Below are 6428 nucleotides of genomic sequence, written 5' to 3'. Positions count from 1 at the left end.
GCAACGGACCAGAGTGATGGATCTATAGGAGATCCGTCACTCTAAGCTGCAGCTTGTCGGAACCAAGTGGCGGGGCTTCTCAAGGCTCGCCACCTAGCCCCGCCAGGCCAATCTGAGGAGAGGTCGGGCCCTTGAGGCTCAGCTATGTGTTGTTTAGGACCGGGAATCGCAGGCCCGTGAGGCTCGGAGACTCGGGTTCGCAACGACACGGTAGTGTGAGTTGTGTTTTCATGATCAGTGAGTAGAATCAATTTATCCAGACCAAGCATGATCAGTAGTCCCTTAGTATTTGTTTGAATGTTCTAAGTATGAGAATGTGCAGTGCTATGCTGGCTTCTGGTTGCAAGATAATTTGGTTAAAGGTGCTATTTGCATTGTTTTACTCTGAAATAGAAGTTTGTCTAGATTATTGAGGTTATATTGCATAAGTCACTGTTTTCCCAATCTTTTGCATTCAAAATCTATATTTTCACCTTGAGAGATTTATATATACAGTAGAAGGCCGATAGTAGTGCCTCAAGTGATTTTCAAAACCCTTATATCTATTTTGGAAAATCTATATCTATATGCATTTGAGAAGCTTACATGTTGTTTACATTTCCATCATGAGAAAGAGAAGTTGCATGAGATATATATGTTATTTATATGAAGTGAGGAAAAGAAAGAAACGGTCATAGAAGACCGAAAGAGTATTTTAGAAGTAACTTGGTTGATGTTCCCGAGTTGCTAGGTTCGATACTACCCGCTGGGCTTGGAATCCTAGATAGGGGGTGTGCACACTGAAAGTACGATACCTTATTTCACAGAAAGAAAGAAAGAAAGTTTAAGAACCATGATTACCGGTTCTGTGGGCGAGATGAGTATTAGTGTGACAACCCAAAAATTTCTCTTCCAAATTATACCCATTTCATAAAAACTAGTCAAAATCTTTCCCTAATATTTTATTCCTAATTTGACTAGTAGCTATTACAAATAAAATATTATTCACGAACCCTTATGGTGAATAATTAAATCCAAAAATTTATTCATACACCTTATTTTTTGAAACTCAATTCGGGGAAAACATTCTTTTATTCAAAAGTCAACCCAAAAGTCAATCTGAGAGGAACCTGTGAACCTGATAGCCAAGTTTTCTTTCAAACTTGAATTCAAAATAAACCTATCTTATTTCTATATCTCTTATATTATATTCTAGCCCGAACTTATCCAACTTTTAACCCAAAATTATAACCCAAGGTCTCAAAACTAAATTCCCATTTTGCCCTCTCTTAAAGTCGTGTGTTCTCCTAGGGTTTTGCACCCTCATTATAAAAGTTATAGTATTCACTTCATTTTCCTTCATTCCTCTCATCTCTTTTCATATGCATGAAAAATATAGAAGTAGAGCCTAAGAGAGCTTCTTCCATTTTCTTCTTCATCCTTCTCTTTGTGTCCAGATTTCAAGATAGCTAGAAACCCTAATTGTAAGCCTCAATATTTCTTTCCTCTTTCTCCATCTTTGTTCTTCCATATTCTTTTTCTTCTCACAGTGAATGTATGTGTGCATATGTGTGTATGTTGTGGGTTGTGTGGTCTTGGAGTCCTAGATGGTGAAGAAGAAGACCAAGCTTGAGGTTATAGAGGATGAATCCTTGCTTGTTGAGGCTAGAAGCTTGAGGTATAACCCATGGAAGCCTAAACCCTAGCTATTTACCCATAAAATATGTGATTGTTGCTATATAGTCTAATATTGATGTTAGTTGCTTGATATTGTCGAAATGTATGGTGTTTTAATGTTTATATGATGTGGTTTTGATGCCTTGTTTCTATAATGATGTTATGTGAAGTGTGGAAATGGTTTCAGGTCTGAAAATGGTGAAATGCGTTAAGATCTTGTTGCAGAGTCGAAGGTGGGAGACTACCTCCTCGTTCAGGTTTTTGACCTAACGGAACTAGCCACGGAGCTAGGCTAGCTCCGTCGGTCAGCTTCGTCTAAGTAGAGGCTCTGAGTGGCGGACTCCTTGGAGTTCCGCCACTCTACGCTGTGACCCTTGCGGATGCAAGTGACAGAACTTCTCCAGTTCCGCCACCTAGCTCCGGTAGGCAAATCTTTGGTACAGGGCCCCGGTGGCTTAGTCCGAGTTCGGGTTCGTTTCAGTCCTGGAATCGTGGGCCCGTGATGCTCAGAGACTCGGGACCATGACGACATGTTTGTATGAAGGGTGCCTATTTGATTTGTGAGTAAAATCCATTTTCAACTAAAGTATGAGCTACTATGTTACTAAGTGTGATTTGGGCATATTTGAGTGTGAATACTAAGTATGTGATTACTTTGGGGTTTTATCATGAATTGATGATGGATTTGTTTAAGTTCTTGTCTATATTACATGGTTGTATAGAAGAGTGAGTTGGCATGATTACAATAACATTTATGCAAGGGTTATTACTTATTATCCCTTTATTACTTATACCGAAACCTATGCTTTAAACTATGTATCTATTTTTCAAAGGGCCTACACTTATGCCTTAAAACTATTTTAAAATCTATACATATATATTTACTTACATATACTCTTGAAAAGCATATATGATACATATATAATCCTTATTTTGGAAAATAAAGGTTTTCAAAAGTTTATGCCACCACTATTTTCAAAAGTGAGGAAAATATATATTTTTGGAGGAACCCGATTGGACTACGGTCCCTTCGGCAGAAATGATGGAATGAAATGATGAGAAGAAATGATGAGATGAGATCCGGTTGATAATTTCTGGAAGGTTACTTGAAGAGAATGATTGAGATTGATATGAGATTCCTCCAATATTATAAAAGAAATACTATTTTGAGGGTAACAGTGTATTTAGTAAAGGATATATTTGAAACTATCTTATTATAATACTCCTTTTACTCATGACTACGATTTAAATGCGGTTATTACTTAACCTTTTTGGTTTACTTACAATGGTGGTATAAAGCTAGTATTCTATACTTATTCCCTTACTTATACATTTCAGTATAAACTACCCCTATTCACTCATTCTCATTGCCTTGCATATACATATATATACTTTGTGGGTAATTGATACTTGCATGATAGAGCATGTGTGTGAGTTATGTCTATATATACAGTGAATATATATATATATATATATATATATATATATATATATATATATATATATATATATATATATATATATATATATATATATGTGTGTGTGTGTGTGTGTGTGTGTGTGTGTGTGTGTGTGTGTGTGTGTGTGTGTGTGTGTGTGTGAACTTATCTGTATCCGTGCTCCTATGTGATATATGCTTAATGTTTATGTCAAACTCTTTTCCAAAATCTATATCTATATTATGTTACAGGGTTGAGTGGTCTTATACTTAGCATTTATACTAACGGGTTCTTTCGTATGTTTTCTTGATAACCCCTTTCAGGTTTGGAGTAATGTTTGTAGAGAGAGCGCCTTGAGAAATTAGATAGATAGTATATGTTATCTCTAGTTCCTAGTACGTAGTTTTTGTTAACCCTTAGCTTGCTTTTATAATAGAACATATATGGATTTCCGAGTTAAGTCTTTGTTGAGATGTGGGTTATATAAATGAATAGATGTTTGGGCCTACCTAATCTTTGTTGTTTGATGTATTGTATAAGTTGAGATCTAGTAGTTTAGCCCTGTAGTCATCCAAGAGTGGATGGCTGCGGCGGTAGCATTCCCCGTTCAGTGTTATTTTCGCTGTGTAAGCTCGTAATTTATTTAGGCTCTGGTGTTAGAAAACAGGGGTGTTACAATTAGGCCGACTGATATTTGCTAAGCCCAGATAGCTCCGTTCACGATTCGTGAAGTTCCTACCTCCCCCACGAGTTTGAGATTCCATTAGTACGGATGTGGCAGTTGTGCGGGAAACACCGTTCGCTAGGGCTTCGCAGCGGCGGAGTACCTGCCTCGCAGACCCAGATTTGAAAGAAAGAAGAGAAAAGATAATCATGAGAAAGATTGAGAAATAAGAGAAAAGAGAATCATGAGAAAGATTGAGAAAGAAGAGAAAAGAGAATCATGAGATATGATGAGTATGATTGAGATCCTCCGCAGAAAAGTAATATTTTTATGAGCGAGAGTATGAGTATATGCATATTATCATATCTTTATCTATTGATTTCCATCATGGCATATCATATGTCTTATTTTGATTATATGAGAAGTAAAGTATCATTCATTGCCTTGAGTAGTAGCATGAAAGTATAATCTTACTTGACATTTATATCTCTAGTTCATTATCTATATTGATAGTATCCTCGTATTTGCAAGAAGTGCATAACATCTTATAGAAGTGTTGTATTATAGATTCTAGTACATGTTATATGCAAGAGCATGACTTATGAGTCGATATGTATTGATATATGCATATGTTGTTAAGTATATAGCTTATATATAAAGTATCCTTACTTGTGGGCTATTGATTGATTGTCATGCTTGCTTATGTCATGAGCTATTGAGATTTGTATGAATGCACACCGTTTTCCAACCTATATCTACAATTATGTTACAGGGTTGAGTGTCTTTATACTTAGCATTATATGCTAACGAGTTTATTTTCCTATGTGCTTTTATAACCCCTTTCAGGTGGACTTGATGCATGATGAGAGCGCGCATTCGTTACAGTAGTATGTAGCTCTAGTACTTAGTAGATGCTAGACGAAGTATCCCTCTTCCCTTTTTGACTGATTGTAGTTAGAATATCGTACTTATGTTGGTGCGTAGACACCGGTGATTATTTCCCTTTTTGTTGATGTGTTGAGCAGTGACTCTAGTATGTTAGTAGTTATAGCCTGTGCAGTTACTTGAGGGTGGGTAATTGTGGCGATGATATTCCCTTTCAGTTGTTGACTTTGGATTTATATATATCCTAATTTATCTTTATTCCCTTGTTTTTGTCTTTTTAGACTGCTTAAATCTAAGTTTTAAAGTTAAAAAGGGGGTGTTACATCCGGCCATAGCTTTCTATTGATGAAGGTTGATTAGTCATGGGACTACTGCGACATAGTATCAATATGAGTTTCTCTCACTTTTGCACAACTCTCTCTAGATGGTGTATGAGGAATGAATGTTAAGTAGTGAGACGACTAGGGTCCTTAAATAATAACCATATGCCATCAATGTTTTAATTTCGGATTCCTGCAACCTGCTTCCGCAACGCACGTTGCTACATGCGTTGCCCTTTCGGCCTCCCTTGCAACGTGGCTCACAATGTGCGTTGTGAGTCACGTTGAACTTTTTGGAAATCCATCTTTTCTCAGCTTTCCTCCCACGCGCGTTGCCCTTGCGTTGCTCCTTGCGTTGAGATTTCGGCCTCCTCCACAACGTGTGCAGCAACGTGCGTTGCCACGCACGTTGAACAATCTGGAATGTTGGCTTTTTTCTTGTCTTGGCAACATGAAACACAACGTGGCGTTGCAAATTCCCCTGTTTCGTAGGTGGTTTGTTTGATATCACAACGTGAGGCACAACGCACGTTGCCGTGGCATTGTGACCTCCCCCTTCTCTTCCTTTTTGGTTTTTCTCTCCTTGTCCAATCCTATGAACTTCACCATTTCCTAATCTGAAAAGTTAGCTTTTCCAAGTCCAAAACATCAAAGAAATTAAGGTCACGATCATCATTTGCACTTTATTCAAACAACTAGAAATCAAAAAGAACAATAAAACGAAAGTAAAAACCTTGGGTTGCCTCCCAAGAAGCGTCACCTTTAGCGTCGTTGGCTAGACGTGTTACCTTTCTCTTCATCCTCCTTCGAAGGTGTTGGTCTTGAGGAACTTAGGTACCCAAGACACTTTCCAGATCTCCCACCGTGGCTTGACCTTCTTCTTGGCTCTTTTTGTGACCACCGAGCAAGCATTTTCTTTCTTTTCACTTTGGTTCTCATCAAATTTCTCCCCATTGATCCTAAAAATAAGCTTGTCCGTCCTCACATCAATTAGGCCACGGGAAGTGGTTAAGAATGGGCGTCCTAGGATCAATGGCAGCTCCAAGTCTTTTCCCACATCTAGTACCATGAAATCAACCGGTACAAGATTTCTTCCAACTTTGACAAACACGTTTGCAACACCTTGGGGATAACGTGTAGTCCCGTCGGCTAAACGAATAACGAGCAGTGTGGAAGCTATACAAGGAAGATTCAATTTCTCATAGATAAGGGAAGGCATGATGTTGACGGGGGCTCCCAAATTGGCTAAGGCATCCTTAAAAACACAATCCCCTATACTACATTTCACTAGAAAAGCACTGGGATCGTCTTTCTTACTTGGGCATCCTTTATGAAGGATAGCCGTTGCCTCGGCACCAAGCTCAATTTGAGGCAAATCCTCCTCCTCATCACTATCAAAGTCCTCATTAACCAAACATGCACGATAAAGAGTATTCAAGATAGCGTGTTCCCCTTCTCCATAAT

This window comes from Ipomoea nil, unplaced genomic scaffold, assembly GCF_001879475.1.
Source record: "Ipomoea nil cultivar Tokyo-kokei standard unplaced genomic scaffold, Asagao_1.1 scaffold0711, whole genome shotgun sequence".
NCBI lineage: Eukaryota > Viridiplantae > Streptophyta > Magnoliopsida > Solanales > Convolvulaceae > Ipomoea > Ipomoea nil.
The sequence above is the reverse complement of the archived record's forward strand: the minus strand, read 5'-3'. Positions refer to the sequence as shown.